The 21,313-nt window shown below is 42.7% G+C and overlaps 1 protein-coding gene across 1 annotated transcript in view; it reads left to right on the top strand.

Moving 5' to 3' along the window:
* Positions 1-21,313, top strand: part of WIF1 (WNT inhibitory factor 1) — a 247,515-nt gene that overhangs the window by 175,479 nt on the left and 50,723 nt on the right. The window lies entirely within an intron of this gene.

The following is a 21,313-nucleotide window of genomic DNA, read 5'->3' as shown; positions in this document are numbered from 1 at the left end:
CTGTCTCTTCTGTGGCGCTGGATTCTTTTTTGTTAAGAAACAAGATGGTTTACGCCCGTGCCTCAATTTTCGGGAACTAAATAAAATTACTTTGATCAATACCTACCCCCTCCCACTCATTCCAGATCTTTATAACCAATTGTCTGGGGCTAAGTGGTTTTCCAAACTTGATCTCAGGGGAGCATATAACCTTATCCGCATTCGGGAAGAGGAAGAGTGGAAAATGGCATTTCTTACCTCTGAGGGTCTGTTTGAAAATGTGGTCATTCCCTTTGGTCTCACAAATGCGCCTGCAGTGTTTCAGAACTTCATATATGATTTTTTTTCTGATTTTATCGGATGCTTTATGGTTGTATACCTGGACGATAGCCTTGTTTTCTCTCCTGACAAGGAATCCCACATTGGCCATTTACGTGCTGTTCTTCATAGGTTATGGGGAAATTCTATGTTCGTTTATCCCGAGAAATGTTCGTTTTGTGTCCAAGAGCTTTCCTTTCTGGGGTTCATCCTATCTGTCAATGGGTTTCGGATGGATCCCAGAAAGGTACAGGCCATTGTTGATTGGGTGCAACCCAGAGACCTTAAGGGACTGCAGCGTTTTCTGGGTTTCGCCAATTATTATCGAAAATTCATTAAGGGGTTTTCTCAGGTGGTCAAGCCACTCACTGATTTCACTCACATGGGGGCTGATCTCAAGGTCTGGTCTCCCCTGGTGGTTGAAGCATTTACTACATTAAAGAAGGGTTTTATGTCTGCTCCTGCATTGGTTCAGCCCGATATGTCAGAGCCATTCATTGTAGAGGTGAATGCATCGGAGGTGGGAGTGGGGGCGGTGTTGTCTCAGGGACCCGCTACTTCGACGTATTTAAGACCATGTACCTTTTTCTCCAGGACGTTTCCTTCTGCGGAGAGGAATTATGACGTTTGTAACCGGGAGTTATTGGCCATAAAATTGGCTTTTGAAGAATGGAGGCACTTTTTGGAGGGGGTGGTTCATCGGATCACGGTGATTATGGACCACAAGAACCTGTCCTACATTGAGTCTGCTAAGCGGTTAACTCCTAGACAGGCAGGCGGTTGCTTTTTTTTTTTTTCTCGTTTTCATTTTTTTTATCACCTTTTGACCTGGTTCCAAGAATGTCAAGGCGGATGCCTTTTCTCACAGTTTTGATCCGATATCACCCCCGAACCTCTTTCCTCAATTTTTCAGTACGGGTTGGTTGTTGCTGGGGTATCCTCTGAATTGGAGCTTGAAATTTGGGAGTATCAGTCTCTTGCTCCTCCGTCTTTACCTGACAATAAGCTCTTTGTCCCGGTTCAGTACCGGTTGAGGGTTCTCCGGGAGTTCCCCTATTCTGCTCTCAGTGGACACCCTGGGATCTCTGCCACCTGGAAAGCCATTGCTAGGCTGTTTTGGTGGTCCTCCTTGACCTCTGATGTCACTGTGTTTGTGTCTGCTTGTGATACCCGTGCCCGTATTAAGAGCTCTTATTACCGGCCTATAAAATTGTGATCTGGGTAGTGGTTGACAGATTCAGTAAACAGGTGAATTTTGTACCTTTGGCAGGACTGCCTAATGCAGAAACACTGTCTAAACTGTTTGTTGAGCACATTGTGCAGTTGCATGGTGTGCCTTTGAGTGTGGTTTCTGATAGAGGGGTACCATTTGTGTCCAAATTTTGGAGGGCATTTTGTAAAAGATTGGGTATTTGCTTGACCTTCTTTTTGGCCTACCATCCCGAGACCAACGGTCAGACAGAGAGGATCAATCAGTCACTTGAACAGATTTTGCGGTGTCTTGCTACGTCTCAGCAGGATGATTGATGTTCTTCGTTGCCCGTGGCTGAGTTTGGTTTTAATAATCGGATTAATCAGTCCACTGGCACCTCTCCGTTCTTCGGTAACTACGGTTTTCACCCCCATTTTGGTGAATTTTCCAGGCTGATTTGGTGGTTCAATAGCTGGAGGAAGTGTGGAGGGAGGTTCAGATGAACATTGGGGTGGCTCAGGACAAACAAAAACATTTTGCTGATAAGCGACGATCTGTGGGACCTAATTTGCTGGTGGGAGACAAGGTGTGGTTGTCTACCAAGTACATACTGTACGTCTGGTATTGGTCCTTACGAGATCATTGAGGTTGTCAACCCAGTTGCCTTCCGTTTATATGCGTACCTCCGTCACTTCAGATCCCCAATGTTTTCCATAAGTCCCTTCCCAAGCCATGTGTACCATCCTCTGCTAGGTGGTTGTCCCCTTCACCCTCTGTCTCGGTGGATGGTCAGGCTGAGTATGAAGTTGAACGGATCGTTGATTCTCGGAGGGTTCGCAATTCACTTCAGTACTTGGTCCATTGGAGGGTTTACGGTCCTGAGGAGCAATCTTGGGTTCCGGTGTGTTCCATCCATGCTGATCGTCTAGTTCGGGCATTTCATACACGTTATCCTGGTAAACCTGGGGGTCCGATGGCCCCCTTTGAGAGGAGGTTACTGTAATGATCCGGTCCGGGTTTTATTCCTGTCTGCCCTTTTCCCGGGCTGATCATGTCAAGGGTTAACTTTGCTCTACTTCATTCTGAGTTCAGGCTTGCTACGAGGGGCGATCCAAAAGTAATGATAATCAATACTAAACACAATGAATATTGTCCAAATTTTTTTTTATTTTTGTACATAGTCTCCTATCAAGTCTATACATTTAGTCCATTTCTTTTCTAAACTTAGAATTCCCTTAGAAAAAAATTCTTGATCTTGACCCTCAAAAAAATCCCCAACAGCGGTTATCACGTCGCTATTGTCATCAAATTTCTTGCCCCGGAGGTGTTCCTTGAGTCGAGGAAAGAGAAAGAAGTCACTGGGGGCTAGATCTGGCCAATAGGGGGGTGTTCCACCAGTTCAAAGCCCACTTCTTGAATGGTAGCCATGGCAACTGCAACTTTGTGAGCCGGCGCGTTATCTTGGTGAAACAGCACTCCAGCCCGCAGTTTGCCGCGCCTTTTCTCCTTGATAGCCTCCCACAATCTTCTTATTTGTTCTGCGTAGTAGGAGCCCGTAATAGTGGCTCCCTTCTCCAAATAGTCCACCATAATAATTCCTTCATCGTCCCAAAAAACGGACGCCATAACCTTCCCTGCTGAGCTTGACACTTTGAATTTCTTTGGCGTCGGTTCGTCGGCTCATTTCCACGTCATCGATTGTTGTTTAGTTTCAGGATCAAAGTGGTGGATCCAGGTCTCGTCCATGGTCAAAAAACGTGACAAAAAATTTTCCTTGTCTGCTTGGAACTTTTCGAGATTTGCTATTGAAATGTCAACTCGTTTCTTCTTTTGCTCGTCGGTTAACATTTTTGGCACCCAACGCGCGGAGACCTTTCTCATATGCAACTCTTTTGCAAGGATTCTTTGAATACTGCCATATGAGATCCCTGGGACCTCAGCTACATGCCTGATACGTCACTCTTCGATCTGCCAATACAACTTCTTCAACTTTTTTCATGTTTTCTTCATTGAGGGACGTGGATGGGCGTCCTTGACGATGTTCATCTTCCGTCGATGTTCTTCCCAGCTTAAATTCCTTGGCCCAGCATGCAACTGTGGAATATGGAGGAAAAGAGTCCCCCAATGTTTCCACCAAGTCACTGTGTATGTCTTTGGTAGTCATTTTTTTCAAGCAGAGGTATTTGATGACAGCTCTGAACTCGTTTTTTTCCATTTTGATGTTCACTCCTCGGCAGTTCATATTCAAATGAATGTAGCTCCCGGGAATCGTGGTCTATTTAAGTGATTTTTTTTTCCTGGACTAGTGGGTACCTAAGAGAGAAGAAAACATTTTATTTTAATTTCTGTGTGCAATAGAAATAACCGATTATCATTACTTTTGGATCGCCCCTCGTATCTAGCTCCGTTGCATCCTGCTGGCAGTGTCAGTTATAGCTTCTGCCTACGGCGTGAGTAGCTGACTCTGGTTATATCTTGATCTGTCCTGCTGCGATCCCTGACTGTTCCCATGTCTGACTCAGTATTTTCCCTTTGTGTTTGGACTCTCTGATACTTGACTTGGCTTTTGTCTTTGACCTGTCTCTACCTTTTGCTCCTGGTACTTCTGCTTCTATCTGATATTGACCCTCTGGCGCGTCTCTGATTCTGGGTTGATTTTCCATTTTGTACTTCGTTACTCTCCTGGTTTTTCCGTGGCTAGTTTGACTACCCTGTTGCCACCTGGTGGTGGCCTCGCTGCAGCGCTGCAAGTCTGCTCTGGCAAGTGTTGCAGTCTTCCCTCCACTCTACTGTCATCTAGTGGAGTGTGCAGCTACCTGCATAGCTGCAGGTGACAATAACAAAGCAATTCAACACAGCACACAAGGTCTCCTCAGGGTTATTTGTCTAACAATAATGGACCCACACCTACCCACAACACACCAGGGCCAAGACAGAGGGACAAATTCAGGTGGTGTAGCAATAAAGCTTCTTCCAGTTTGCTGCAGCTGGCCCCAGTTGTCCATTTGTTTGGGCTCAGCAAAACGTTTGGATCAAATGGTCCTTTGAATTAGCAGGTCCCTGTTCGTCTCACCTGGTTTTGTCGTTGCCACGTAATGTAAGACATTCTGAGATGTTGTGCCTGTTCCAAATTAAATTGTAAAATCCAAGTCCGTACAGTAGAGAGAACCACGCTCACAAGGTTAGAATCAGAACAGAACTCTGTTTATTACATCATCGGTCAGTGTTTATATAGGTTTTCACTGAACATACATTGTAACAATATAATTTGCTCTGTTTATCTCTATATATGTGCTGACATTAGCATACATACATCTAATTGGCTAAAGTTAATATCATCTATACCCTAAGGCTGGGTTCACATTGCGTTAATAGCAGCCCGTTAAACACATACGTTAACGGGCTGCTGTTAACGCAAGTGCCGTTATGGCAGCCCGCTAGCGCAGATAGAGCATCTTCTAGCTCTATCTGCGCTAGCAGTGACGGACCCGGAAACGCTGCAGCCCGCGTCTCGGGGTCCGTCACTCAATGACTGCACATCGCTACCGCATGCCCATTGTGGGTGTGCGCTAGCGATGCGTCCGACATTGCATTCAATGGCGGCGTTACCGGACTACGTTACACCGCGTTATGCCGCGGTGTAACGTAGTCCATCTAACGGGCGCCAGGAACGCAATGTGAACCTAGCCAAAGGGTATGTGCACACGTCAGGATTTCTTGCAGAAATTTCCTGAAGAAAAACGGAAATTTTCTACAAGAAATCCGCATTTTTTTTTTGCGTTTTTTTTTTGCGTTTTTTTTTAGCATTTTGCAAGCGAAATTAGCTTACAGAATGCTAAAGTTTTCCAAGCGATCTGTAGCATCGCTTGGAAAACTGACTGACAGGTTGGTCACACTTGTCAAACATAGTGTTTGACAAGTGTGACCAACTTTTTACTATAGATGCAGCCTATGCAGCATCAATAGTAAAAGATAGAATGTTTAAAAATAATAAAAAAAATAAAAAAAATGGTTATACTTACCTGCAGACAGCCGATCTCCTCAGCAGCGTCCGTTCCTATAGATGGTATGTGTGTGCAGGACCTTCGATGACGTCGCGGTCACATAAGCGGTCACGTGACCAATCACAAGACGGCGACGTCATCGCAGGTCCTTCACACAGAGCATCTATAGGAATGGAAGCTGCAGCATGCACCGATGAGAGGCGGGAAGACACCGGGGCCATCAGAGGGTGAGTATATGACTATTTTTTATTTTAATTCTTTTTTTTTTTACCAATTATATGGTGCCCAGTCCATGGAGGAGAGTCTCCTCTCCTCCACCCTGGGTACCAACCGCACATAATCTGCTTACTTCCCGCATGGTGTGCACAGCCCCATGCGGAAAGTAAGCAGATCAATGCATTCCTAGGTGTGCGGAATCCCCGCAATTCCGCAAATTTAATGAACATGTTGCTTTTTTTTCCGCAATGCGATTTTTTTTGCGGAAAAAAAAGCAACATTTGCACAAGAAATGCGGAATACACTTTAAATAATAGGAGGCACATGTAAGCGTTTTTTCGCATTTTTTATTGCGAAAAAAACGCGAAAAATACTGAACGTCTGCACATGGCCTTAGTGTGGCTTGCACTTCTTTCTTTCACTTTCCTATGTTTTCTCTAAGTCCCTTTAGACAAAGAAATTCCTGAGACTCCTTATTTCAAAACATAAACAGTGTCTGTGAAGAAGCGCACAATAGGGTAAAACGCTAATATAGGAGACAGTAAAAAAAACAATAGGCTTGCTCATCTTGGGTGATTGTGTGAAGACATAACCACTAAAAAGATTTAGATAGCCAGCTGCCACTGCCTCGTGGCTGGGAGAAGGATCTGCCAGAGGGAAATTACCAAAACAGAAAATAACCTGTTTAAAAATTGGTTGCGCTGCTGGTTGCGTTGTCTCACACTGCAATATTCATTAGAAGGTTCTATATTGTCCATTATGCATTTCAATGCTGTACTGTCATCTTTATCAAGTGTAAGAAAAATGGACCTGTTGTTTTTTTCTTTCACTTGATAAAGATGCTAGTACGGCATTGAAACAGAAAGTGGACAATAAAGAACATTCTAATGAATATTGCAGGGAGAGACTTCTTTCCAGCAGTGCAGCCAATTTTTAAACTTGGTTTTTCTGTTTTGGTTATTTCAAAACATACACAGACTACATTTTGGAAAGCAAGGAGATGCATGTAAAATAACCAAAATGAAGTCAGGATAGATAAATAAATCCTGCTCTCACACGATTGAGTGCAGGGAGGGAGCAATGGCCAGAATGCAGGCAGAGAAGGGTGAGCGGTTCCCCCATAGTGCACCCCCCCTTAGGGAGGCAGGAGGTAGAGCCCTAGGCCGCTGCCTCCCCTGCCTACCCTTCATCCAATCCTTGGGTATATCCATATTGCAAGATGCAGTCTACCCTAAAGAGAAGGTAATTCCCTCCTGATTCCAAGTGTTGATCGAATGAATAAATATTTACAACAAGATGTTTCACATGTACATAAGTTGTTTTTTTTTTTTATAAATTTCGAAGCTTTTCATCATCCATCAACGCATACCATTGTGACCAGCCTCTCAAGTAGACTGTTCCACAGATTAGCAGTTGTCATGGTAATGAAGGCCTGTCTCTTCTGGAGATTGGCATGTGTATTTTACATATGAAAGATAACATTTCCAACTTAAAGGGACACTGTCACCTGAATTTGGAGGGAACAATCTTCAGCCATGGAGGCGGGGTTTTTGGGTTTTTGATTCACCCTTTCCTTACCCGCTGGCTGCATGCTGGCTGCAATATTGGATTGAAGTTCATTCTCTGTCCTCCATAGTACACTCCTGTGCAAGGCAAGATTACCTTGTGCAGGCGAGTACTACAGAGGACAGAGAATGAACTTCAATCCAATATTGCAGCCAGCATGCAGCCAGTGGGTAAGGAAAGAGTGAATCAAACACCCAAAAACCCCGCCTCCATGGCTGAAGATTGTTCCCTCCAAATTCAGGTGACAGTGTCCCTTTAAACTCTAAAACAATTTCAAGGTCACCTGACCACAGAAACACCACTTTCTTTTGCAATGAAGTATTTGAAAGTGTTTTGTTTTTGTTTGTTCAAAACCTGGATTTTTTTGCTATTAACTAATGTGTCAAATGTGCGATTGAATCATAGCGAACATGCCCTTTTGCTTCTGATGGAATCTCAGAGCCCAGGAAACTGGGGAAGAAGGTAGTAGGAACAAAGAAGTAAATGAAGATTACAGGTTCATCCCATTGTGTCACAGGTATAGGTCACTGCCTCTACAGTGACCCACAGTCACACCCAGACAAATTCCAGACATTTTTTCGCATGTCTGCGCACTCACTTGATCAGTTAGCTGCTGGAGGTCCTTCATCCTTAATTATCCTTTCAGACAGCAAATACGCGTTGTTGCATTTACCCCGACTATTGGGTTGTCATCACTCTGAGGCAAGGACCCTTTTTTCTGTTTATACTTGCTATCTATATTTTTCTTGGCCTATTAGTAGAGTGATTTAGATATATTTGGTAAATTCTATTATTTTGTTTGCTATTTTATACATATTGGGTTTTTTTCTGGGGGGGGGATCTATGTTTGTTGAATATTTCTCACCTGTTCAATCTTCAAAAATAATTTCCATTATCATTTTTCGTTCTGACCCTGGCAGTGCAATGCAGTAAGAGAATAATACTCGCAGCATGCGCATTTGTTACTCACGTTATTGTTTTCATAATCCTTTTAAATGTTTTTCCCAGTACAATTACGACCTCAAGTACATTGATGACCTTTCATAAATATAGGTAATTCATATCAGTGTATTGGAAAGCACTTTTTCATTTACTTACATATTTATTTATTTATATTTTGGAATATATCTTTAATTCTTTGCTTTTTTTCTTTAGGTTCAATGCAACAGGAAACTCTTTTACGTCCTTAAATTTAGACTTTTTGCTGGACAAATCTACAAGATATATGATTGTCTGAGCAACATGTGACCTTATCAAGGAGCAACTTCACAAACCTGTTCTGCTACAGCCAACAGCGCAGCATTGGCTAGAGTTACCTTATGGGTACCATGCTGTTACACTTTTCCATAACTGTCCTGGCGCTTTTGATGGGAAATCTACAAGGGTGAAGAAGCCACACATATCAGGGTCTATCTACTACAAATTATAAACAGCATTTTTCAGTTGTGCTGTTGGCTTTGGCAGACAGTCAATACCGGTTTATGATTTTAGACACTGGGGCTTATTGAAACACTACTAACTTTAAAACCGTCTGAGCTTCAAGAAGTTTTTTGCAACTTACCAACCAACCAACTTTACATCCCAGAACTTTATTTACTATCTTGTTCTTCTGGGTCACATGTCCATTTGTAATTGATTGTGATGAGGCCTTTGTACTTATTATCAACTAGCTGAAGAGCCCGCATTGCCGAGGCATAGTAACTAACTGTGGTTAGTTATAACAAATTATAATGATTATCCTCAATCCCATAGTCCCGTGCCCATATACCCATCATACATATCCATCTCATAGTCCCGTGCCCATATACTCATCATACATAACCTCCATCCCATAGTCCTGTGCCCATATACCCATCATACACATCCTCCATCCCATAGTCCCGTGCCCATATACCCATCATACATATCCTCCATCCCATAGTCCCGTGCCCATATACCCATCATACACATCCTCCATCCCATAGTCCCGTGCCCATATACCCATCATACACATCCTCCATCCCATAGTCCTGTGCCAATATTCCCATCATACATATCCTCCATCCCATAGTCCCGTGCCTATATACCCATCACACATCCTCCATCCCATAGTTCTGTACCCATATACCCATTATGACATCATCTTTGCCATGGCAACCATTCTGACATCATCAAACCCTTAGCAACTTATGACATCATCATCACCATGGCAACCATTATGACATAGCCATCACCATTACAACCTATTAGGGCATCATCATTGCCATGACAACGATTATGACATAACATCACCATTGCAACCTATTATGACATCATCATCGCCATGGTAACCATTATGACATCATTGTCGCCATGGCAACCATGAAGTCATCGTCGATACACACACATACGCATACGTACACATACGTACACATACACTCATTTATATATATAGAGATTTACTGCACCCACTTTCTTGCCATGCTTTGAAGGATCACAGACACATTTTTAGTAATCGTCTAGCCAATACCAAAATGTATGTTGAATGTGTGTGTTTGACAGTCTGGGCCCAAAATGGCGGGTGTTTTTGCGTTATATCCAAATAGATGAATCAAATGTGATCTGCGTCATTAAACGGTGTGTCATTCTCCACAATTACATGAATGCATAACACAGCAGTGGAAGATGATCTTCCAGAGAACATGCCAATCACCTCTGGAAATCTGCAAAATCATCCACAACCAGGCCTGGATCTTCAGGACTGAGAACCAATGACCACTTCATGAACAAAGTTGCAAACCCTGGCCATAGATAATTATGTTCTTCATGTTTCATTAAAAGTGATGTTTTGTTATACATATATTTTGGATAAACATTTTGTTAAACCATTTAAAAAGTTTCATTTATTGCTGTTTGTTTATATTTAGACATTTAAAATATGTTTTCCAAAGGTTCGATGACATCAATGAATTGGTATGTGAATATGCAATAAATGTAATTGATTTCCACCAGCAGATTTGTTACTAGCAGATTTGTTACATTTATTTTAAAATGTACAGCTGGTGAAATAAGTATTGAACATGTCACCAATTATGTAAATAAATATATTTCTGAAGGTTCTATTGATATGAAATTCTCACCATTTGTCGACAACAACCCGTCCGCAATGAAATCAAACTATAGATGTCCATAAATTTGAGTTATATGTAATAGTGAGAAATGACACAGGGAAAAAGTATTGAACACACTGAAATTTAGCTTCAAGATGCCTCCTCTATGGACAAACTAGGTGCTTTTATTGCTCAGGTGTGATTTTGTCCCGTTCTGCCACAGATACACTCTTCAAATCGAAGGTTTAGTGAGCTCCTTCTATGAACTATGAGCTTTACTTCCTTCTATACATTTTCTATTTGATTTAGGTCACGTGATTGGCTGGGCCATTCTAGCAGCTTTATTCTCTGCCAGTGCCGTATGCTGACAAAGAGCCCCACATCATGATGTGCCTGCCTCCAAACTTCACTTTTGTTATGGTGTTTTTGGGGTCTCCAAACATGGTGTGTATTATTGCATCCAAAGAGTTCAATTTTGGTCTCTTCTGACCAGACTATATTCTCCCACTACTTCCCAGGTTTATCTAAATATTGTTGTGCAAACTTTAAACACACTTGAACATGCTTTTTATTCAGCAATGGAATCTTGTGTGGTGAGTGTGCATACAGGCCATGGAGGTTGAGTGCATGACATAGTTTTCTTTGAAACAATTGTACATGCTGATTCCAGGCCTTTCTATAGATTTCCATAGGTGGTCCTTGGCTTTTGGACAACTCTTTTGATAACTATTTTCATTCTTGCAGGGAGCACCTGGTCATTCCTGATTTATGGTGAAATTATGTTCTTTTCATTTCTGAATAATGATCCCAAACAGCGCTCACTGAAACTTTGAGTAGTTTAGAAATTATCTGTAATCAATGCTATCAGTATGTATGAAAACAGTAAGGTTCCAAAGGTTTTGAGACAGTTTACTGGTTTTACCCATCATGAGATGACCAGCAGATAATATTTTTCACTAAGTGGCAGGATTGCTTTCTAATTACTGATAGATTTCAGCTGGTGTCATGTCTTTCCATTGCTTTTTGCACTTCTCTCTCTTCATGTGTTAAATACATTTTCTGTTATGAAGGCAATCCAGTAACACAGTGTGCCAGTAATCAGAGCACATACAGTGATCTGACAATAACCCAAAAACAATAGAACGAGCTCTGAGACGTGGAATCTCTGTAGACCGCAATACCTGAACCTATCCGAAACACAACTAAAGGCAGCTGTGGATTGCGCCTGACACTACCTATGCAACTCGGCACAGCCTAAGGAACTGACTAGCCTGAAGATAGAAATACAAGCCTGACTTGCCTCAGAGAAATACCCCAAAGGAAAAGGCAGCCCCCCACATATAATGACTGTTAGCAAGATGAAAAGACAAAACGTAGGGATGAAATAGATTCAGCAAAGTGAGGCCCGATATTCTAGATAGAGCGAGGATAGCAAAGAGAACTTTGCAGTCTACAAAAAACCCTAAAGCAAAAAACCACGCAAAGGGGGCAAAAAGACCCACCGTGCCGAACTAACGGCACGGTGGTACACCCTTTGCGTCTCAGAGCTTCCAGCAAAAACGAATAGACAAGCTGGACAGAAAAAACAGCAAAAAAGCAAAGAAGCACTTATCTAAGCAGAGCAGCAGGCCACAGGAAAGATCCGGAAGCTCAGATCCAACACTGGAACATTTACAAGGAGCAAGGAAGACAGAATCAGGTGGAGTTAAATAACAAGGCAGCCAACGAGCTCACCAGAACACCTGAGGGAGGAAGCCCAGAAGCTGCAGTACCACTTGTGACCACAGGAGTGAATTCAGCCACAGAATTCACAACAGTACCCCCCCCTTGAGGAGGGGTCACCGAACCCTCACCAGAGCCCCCAGGCCGACCAGGATGAGCCACATGAAAGGCACGAACAAGATCTGGAGCATGGACATCAGAGGCAAAAACCCAGGAATTATCTTCCTGAGCATAACCCTTCCATTTAACCAGATACTGGAGTTTCCGTCTAGAGACATGAGAATCCAAAATTTTCTCCACAATATACTCCAATTCCCCCTCCACCAAAACAGGGGCAGGAGGCTCAACAGATGGAACCATAGGTGCCACATATCTCCGCAACAACGACCTATGGAATACATTATGTATGGAAAAGGAGTCCGGGAGGGTCAGACGAAAGGACACAGGATTGAGAATCTCAGAAATCCTATACGGACCAATAAAACGAGGTTTAAATTTAGGAGAGGAAACCTTCATAGGAATATGACGAGAAGATAACCAAACCAGATCCCCAACACGAAGTCGGGGACCCACACGGCGTCTGCGATTAGCGAAAAGTTGAGCCTTCTCCTGGGACAAGGTCAAATTGTCCACTACCTGAGTCCAGATCTGCTGCAACCTGTCCACCACAGAATCTACACCAGGACAGTCCGAAGACTCAACCTGTCCTGAAGAGAAACGAGGATGGAACCCAGAATTGCAGAAAAATGGAGAGACCAAGGTAGCCGAGCTGGCCCGATTATTAAGGGCGAACTCAGCCAACGGCAAAAAGGACACCCAATCATCCTGGTCTGCAGAAACAAAACATCTCAGATATGTTTCCAAGGTCTGATTGGTTCGTTCGGTCTGGCCATTAGTCTGAGGATGGAAAGCCGAGGAAAAAGATAGGTCAATGCCCATCCTACCACAAAAGGCTCGCCAAAACCTTGAAACAAACTGGGAACCTCTGTCAGAAACAATATTCTCAGGAATGCCATGCAAACGAACCACATGCTGGAAGAACAAAGGCACCAAATCAGAGGAGGAAGGCAATTTAACCAAGGGCACCAGATGGACCATTTTAGAAAAGCGATCACAGACCACCCAAATGACTGACATCTTTTGAGAAACGGGAAGGTCAGAAATGAAATCCATCGAAATATGTGTCCAAGGCCTCTTCGGGACCGGCAAGGGCAAAAGCAACCCACTGGCACGTGAACAGCAGGGCTTAGCCCTAGCACAAATCCCACAGGACTGCACAAAAGTACGTACATCCCGTGACAGAGATGGCCACCAGAAGGATCTAGCCACTAACTCTCTGGTACCAAAGATTCCTGGATGACCAGCCAACACCGAACAATGAAGTTCAGAGATAACTTTAGTAGTCCACCTATCAGGGACGAACAGTTTCTCGGCCGGACAACGATCAGGTTTATTAGCCTGAAATTTTTGCAACACTCGCCGCAAATCAGGGGAGATGGCAGACACAATGACTCCTTCCTTGAGGATACTCGCCGGCTCAGATAAACCCGGAGAGTCGGGCACAAAACTCCTAGACAGAGCATCCGCCTTCACATTTTTAGAGCCCGGAAGGTACGAAATCACAAAATCGAAGCGAGCAAAAAATAACGACCAACGGGCCTGTCTAGGATTCAAGCGCTTGGCAGACTCGAGATAAGTAAGGTTCTTATGATCAGTCAATACCACCATGCGATGCTTAGCTCCTTCAAGCCAATGACGCCATTCCTCGAATGCCCACTTCATGGCCAGCAACTCTCGGTTGCCCACATCATAATTACGCTCAGCAGCAGAAAACTTCCTGGAAAAGAAAGCACATGGTTTCAACACTGAGCAACCAGAACCGCTCTGTGACAAAACCGCCCCTGCTCCAATCTCAGAAGCATCAACCTCGACCTGGAACGGAAGAGAAACATCTGGTTGACACAACACAGGGGCAGAACAAAAACGACGCTTCAACTCCTGAAAAGCTTCCACGGCAGCAGAAGACCAATTAACCAAATCAGCACCCTTCTTGGTCAAATCGGTCAATGGTTTGGCAATGCTAGAAAAATTGCAGATGAAGCGACGATAAAAATTAGCAAAGCCCAGGAACTTTTGCAGACTTTTCAGAGATGTCGGCTGAGTCCAATCCTGGATGGCTTGGACCTTAACCGGATCCATCTCGATAGTAGAAGGGGAAAAGATGAACCCCAAAAATGAAACTTTCTGCACACCGAAGAGACACTTTGATCCCTTCACGAACAAAGAATTAGCACGCAGGACCTGGAAAACCATTCTGACCTGCTTCACATGAGACTCCCAATCATCTGAGAAGATCAAAATGTCATCCAAGTAAACAATCAGGAATTTATCCAGATACTCACGGAAGATGTCATGCATAAAAGACTGAAAAACAGATGGAGCATTGGCAAGTCCGAACGGCATCACTAGATACTCAAAATGACCCTCGGGCGTATTAAATGCCGTTTTCCATTCATCTCCTTGCCTGATTCTCACCAGATTATACGCACCACGAAGATCTATCTTAGTGAACCACTTAGCCCCCTTAATCCGAGCAAACAAGTCAGATAACAATGGCAAGGGATACTGAAACTTAACAGTGATCCTATTAAGAAGGCGGTAATCAATACACGGTCTCAGCGAACCATCCTTCTTGGCTACAAAAAAGAACCCTGCTCCCAGTGGTGATGACGATGGGCGAATATGTCCCTTCTCCAGGGATTCCTTCACATAACTGCGCATAGTGGTGTGTTCAGGCACGGATAAATTAAATAAACGACCCTTAGGAAATTTACTACCAGGAATCAAATTGATAGCACAATCACAATCCCTATGCGGAGGTAGGGCATCGGACTTGGGCTCTTCAAATACATCCTGATAATCAGACAAGAACTCTGGGACCTCAGAAGGAGTGGATGACGAAATAGACAAAAATGGAACATCACCATGTACCCCCTGACAACCCCAGCTGGATACCGACATAGAGTTCCAATCCAATACTGGATTATGGGTTTGTAGCCATGGCAACCCCAACACGACCACATCATGCAGATTATGTAGCACCAGAAAGCGAATAACTTCCTAATGTGCAGGAGCCATGCACATGGTCAGCTGGGCCCAGTACTGAGGTTTATTCTTGGCCAAAGGTGTAGCATCAATTCCTCTCAACGGAATAGGACACCGCAAAGGCTCCAAGAAAAACCCACAACGTTTAGCATAATCCAAATCCATCAGATTCAGGGCAGCGCCTGAATCCACAAACGCCATGACAGAATACGATGACAAAGAGCATATCAAGGTAATGGACAGAAGGAATTTGGACTGTACAGTACCAATGACGGCAGACCTATCGAACCGCTTAGTGCGCTTAGGACAATCAGAAATAGCATGAGTGGAATCACCACAGTAGAAACACAGCCCATTCAGACGTCTGTGTTCTTGCCGTTCAACTCTGGTCATAGTCCTATCGCACTGCATAGGCTCAGGTTTAATCTCAGACAATACCGCCAGATGGTGCACAGATTTACGCTCGCGCAAGCGACGACCGATCTGAATGGCCAAAGACATAGACTCATTCAAACCAGCAGTCATAGGAAAACCCACCATGACATCCTTAAGAGCCTCAGAGAGACCCTTTCTGAACAAAGCTGCCAGCGCAGATTCATTCCACAGAGTGAGTACTGACCACTTCCTAAATTTCTGACAATATACTTCTATATCATCCTGACCCTGGCACAAAGCCAGCAAATTTTTCTCAGCCTGATCCACTGAATTAGGCTCATCGTACAGCAATCCGAGCGCCAGGAAAAATGCATCGACACCACTCAATGCAGGGTCTCCTGGCGCAAGAGAAAATACCCAGTCCTGAGGGTCGCCGCGCAAAAAAGAAATAATAATCAAAACCTGTTGAACTGAATTACCAGAAGAATGAGGTTTCAAGGCCAGAAATAGCTTACAATTATTTTTGAAGCTCAGAAACTTGGTTCTATCACCAAAAAACAAATCAGGAATAGGAATTCTTGGTTCTAGCATAGTTTTCTGATCAATTGTATCTTGAATCTTTTGTACATTTATAACGAGATTATCCATTGAAGAGCACAGAGCCTGAATATCCATGTCCACAGCTGTGTCCTGAAGCACCCTAATGTCTAGGGGAAAAAAAAGACTGAACACAGAGCTGAGAAAAAAAAATGATGTCAGAACTTCTTTTTTCCCTCTATTGAGAATCATTAGTTTGGCTCCTTGTACTGTTATGAAGGCAATCCAGTAACACAGTGTGCCAGTAATCAGAGCACATACAGTGATCTGACAATAACCCAAAAACAATAGAACGAGCTCTGAGACGTGGAATCTCTGTAGACCGCAATACCTGAACCTATCCTAAACACAACTAAAGGCAGCTGTGGATTGCGCCTGACACTACCTATGCAACTCGGCACAGCCTGAGGAACTGACTAGCCTGAAGATAGAAATACAAGCCTGACTTGCCTCAGAGAAATACCCCAAAGGAAAAGGCAGCCCCCCACATATAATGACTGTTAGCAAGATGAAAAGACAAAACGTAGGGATGAAATAGATTCAGCAAAGTGAGGCCCGATATTCTAGATAGAGCGAGGATAGCAAAGAGAACTTTGCAGTCTACAAAAAACCCTAAAGCAAAAAACCACGCAAAGGGGGCAAAAAGACCCACCGTACCGAACTAACGGCACGGCGGTACACCCTTTGCGTCTCAGAGCTTCCAGCAAAAACGAATAGACAAGCTGGACGGAAAAAACAGCAAAAAAGCAAAGAAGCACTTATCTAAGCAGAGCAGCAGGCCACAGGAAAGATCCAGAAGCTCAGATCCAACACTGGAACATTGACAAGGAGCAAGGAAGACAGAATCAGGTGGAGTTAAATAACAAGGCAGCCAACGAGCTCACCAGAACACCTGAGGGAGGAAGCCCAGAAGCTGCAGTACCACTTGTGACCACAGGAGTGAATTCAGCCACAGAATTCACAACAATTTTCCCTATCATTTCTCAATATTACACATAATGTAATTTATGTTCATCTATGGTTTGATTTGGTTGCCTGTGTGGATTGCAGGGGTTGTTACTGACACCTGGTGCCAACAGTACCTTTAGAAATATATAAACCTATACAAATCGACGTCCGGCTTTCTTACAGCCATGTCAGAGTAGTTTCCTGGTAAAAGAATTTACCACACAGTTCTCCTCTGTCCTTTCACGGACCCTTCCTGTGAAGACCATGCTTGTGATATTTAGCAAGATCACAAAAGGTGCACAGTCTTCCACAGGACAAGAGAAAGCAGCATGGTTGCAATGTTCATAGAAGATAGACTGTTCTTGGACATCATGGATCAAGAAATTGTAAAGGATAAGTAAACAGTTGGGTCGCACTTTTATTATTTAAACCACAGAGACAACACTTACCCAATAACAGGGAACTCAGTGGGCACCAGAAACAAGAGAACAAGAAGTTATTAATTATGCTGCTAATGAAGATCTGGAAGAAACCAAAGAATCCCAAATTGAGCATCAAAAAACTGAAAACCGTTCAGAAGATATCCAGTTACAATCTAAAGATAAGAATGTTTCTACAGAAGAGACAACCAAGTTAGTGGAGGATGCTGAGGCGGCTGGCCCAGAAACTGACACATTGGAAGATCCAAGCCAAGAACCACAGGTAAAGGAATACAAAGATCAAAGATCTGATTAAGAGGAAGATTCAGCAGCTAAATCACAAGTAGATAATAAACCCGTTGAGAGTCATGTAGGCAACTCAAACAAAGTGGGTGATGAATCACCCAAAGATGAAGAAAATGAGAATGGGCTGTTAAGAATAATAGATCAGCTACAAGAACTCGAAGTAAAGCTTATGGAGAAGCATCCTGTAATGTTTTCTGGACATCATCACATCACAACTCTGCTAGTGCAACACCACCATGTACTAGTGGAACACCAGGGCCAATTGTTTACTGAAGGGAATCTACAAGCTGCTGGACTATGGATAGTTGGAGCCAAGAGATATGTGAGTAAATTCATCTTCAACTGTGTTACCTGTTGCAAACTTTGTGGCATGTTTTAGAGCTTGAAGATAACCAATCTCCCATCTGATGGGCTTAGTATGAATCCTCCCTTCACTAATGTTGGCCTGAATGTATTCGGTCCTTGGTCTGTGGTTACACAGCACGCAAGAGGTCACCATGCCAACGTGCTAAGCGGTCATTTTTACCTGTATGTCCATCAGAGCCGTACATATCAAAGTAATGAATCCATGGACAGTTTAAGTTTCATAAATGCACTTTGATGTTTAATTGCCATCAGAGACCCAGTAAAGCACATTCGCTCTGATAGAGGCATGAATTTTGTTAAAGCAGTAAAGAAACTTCAAATTTCTTCCAACTTAGACACTACCAATGTGGAAAGATTCTTAAGTGAGCAAGGATGCATGTGGATATTCAATTTCCCACACTCTTCTGACATGTGAGTGCTTAGGAGAGAATGATAGGAATAACATGCAGAATACTTCACTCGAACTTCTTGCAAGCAGGAAGTGCAAGACACACATGAAAGTCAGACTACATTTTTGCCTGATGTACAGCTACCATGAATGCCAGACAGTTGACTGCACTTTCTGGCGACTCTGGAAATCCGACTTTTCCCAATCCTGCCATGTTACTCAGAAAAACCAGAGCTCTGAGTGCTGTGCTTGGAGAATTCAGTGGCAAAGACATCTTCGACGGCAGTGGAGGCAGGTGCAGAGTGTCTCTAATGTTTTCTGGGACAGATGGAGAAAGCAGTGTATCTCTACTTTACAACCAAGGAAGAAGTGGCAGACCAAGAAATCAAATGTCAAACTTGATGTTGTACTCATGAAAGGCAGCAATTCACACCAGAATGTGTGGCCACTAAACTTCATTGCCAAAATATTCCCAAGTAAGGATGGGAATATTCACAAAGTCAAAGTGTAGAAGTCTGGTGTGAGTGAACTATTCCTCAGGCCAGCAGTGAAACTTATTTTGTTGCTTTTGCCAAAGCAGCCTAGCAGTAGCATCAGTTGATGCCAAGCGGGGAGTGTTTTGCCCATTAAGGCAAAAGACGAAGTTAAAATTACTGTTATCACTATTATAAGCTATAAATCTCTGTTAGTGACGTCTAATGTGGTAATAGCACCACCTGGTAACGTTTAATTGTATTACAAGTTGTTTCTCTGTTAAGCTGTCAATTACATTGTGGAAGAAACTAATGCATTTTGGGTAAGAAGGTCCTGGTGAAGCAGTCATTTTGTAAGAAGCAGGCTAGCAGGACAGTTGTGTAAAGCTTTCTCCTGCATTATGTTACTAAAACTCCATTATCCTAGGTAAAGTATATCTAGTAAGGGAACTCTCTCTGTCCTGTAATATTGTGTATTCAGAACTGTTGTTAAATAAGACCGTGATTGTTGCTAAGTCGTGTCCATTGTAGAAGGTCCATGCTGCTGTGTGCTTTCACACACGTTAGCCAATCCTGCCACTGTGAAAAAAGGATTACCAACTATTATATGAAGGACTGACTCAGTCTGAGGGGGACATAATAGGCATAGGAATAGCTGGAAATAGAGGAGGTTGAGGAATAGGAGGTTGAATACTGGTGTGGTGTGACCAATTAATCACCATCTCTCAAGTGCTGGTGATGCAGCATACGTATATTCCTGCTAAAGTGCATGAATGCATACGAGTACATACATTTTCATTAACATGCTAAACCAAGGACCCAGACTGCGAGCAACAATATCATCACCATCTTCATCTTCAAACCTACTGAGTTATTGCAGAATCTGACTGTCTATCAGGGTGGCAGCAGAGAGAGTGTCCTTACGTTTTGGCCTCTCTTAGGACCACTTGATGAGCACAAGGCTGTAGCTGGAACAGTGGTTGACAGGGTAACTGTGGTCTGCACAGTTGTTAACCAGTTATGTGGTTTGATTAGTGGTTCCAATTTTAGTGCATGTGGTATCCATGAATACTCTCCAATAAGGATCATAAATATGTTCAGTCATAGAGGTGAGCACAAGGCTGTAGCTGGAACAGTGGTTGACAGGGTAACTGTGGTCTGCACAGTTGTTAACCAGTTATGTGGTTTGATTAGTGGTTCCAATTTTAGTGCATGTGGTATCCATGAATACTCTCCAATAAGGATCATAAATCTGTTCAGTCATAGAGGTAGCTTCACTACTATCTTCTGTTCCTGCATTGCCAACGTCCTCAGAAATGGTGGTCAAGCCAACTGCCAGACATATTGGATGTCTGCTCTGAATAGGAACCAATCTAGAGTATTAAAAACATACATGAATGACAATCTTAAAGTTGAAATATTTTTCAATCAAAAGAATTTTCTACTTATACACGCAAATATATTACCGCAGACAGAACATTACGTTTTTTCAGGTACATAGAGGGCCATTTGCACAGTGCTGTGAGCCCATTTTAAGCCTCTACTGAATTTCCCTCCTATGTTGGTCATAACAGATCCAGCACCTCTTAGTAACATCATCCTCTTAAAAATATAGAAAAAATATTTATGTAAAAGAAAAAAAAAAAAAAATATATATATATATATATATATATATACACTGTATATACACATACACTGTATATATATACAGTATATATATCTATATATATATACTGTATATATATTTAAGGCACAAATGGCAAAAATGATGATGTCATTACACATCATAAACACATATTTAAAGCACATATGGCAACTTTAATGATGTGAGCATTAAAAATCAAACATTTATTTATGGCATGTATGATGGTATTAATAAGGGAATTAAATGTCATAAACATACGTTTAGGGCACATACAGCATCACTAATGATGCAGGTATTAGAAATCATAAATATCTATTTAGAGCATATATGGCGGCCTTAATTATCAGGCCATTAGATATCATAAACATCTATTTAGGGCACATACGGTGGTATTAATGATGTCGACATTAAATGTTATAAATGGGGGCTACATACAGTACCTTAGTGTATGACTGGCCTGATTGTACTGACAGATCAATAGCTTTTCAGAAGTTATAACTTTGTCACAGTTGGGGATGAGTATATTTGCATATCTCCTTCCACATGACTTTATTCTTGATTCTATCACCATAGGAGGGAGGTCTAATACCAAAAAGTTCAGGTCTGTCCTGCCCAAGACAAGAGAT

Source organism: Ranitomeya imitator, chromosome 4 (genome assembly GCF_032444005.1).
Source record: "Ranitomeya imitator isolate aRanImi1 chromosome 4, aRanImi1.pri, whole genome shotgun sequence".
In the NCBI taxonomy this organism is placed as follows: domain Eukaryota; kingdom Metazoa; phylum Chordata; class Amphibia; order Anura; family Dendrobatidae; genus Ranitomeya; species Ranitomeya imitator.
This window is presented reverse-complemented; position numbering and strand designations above follow the sequence as displayed.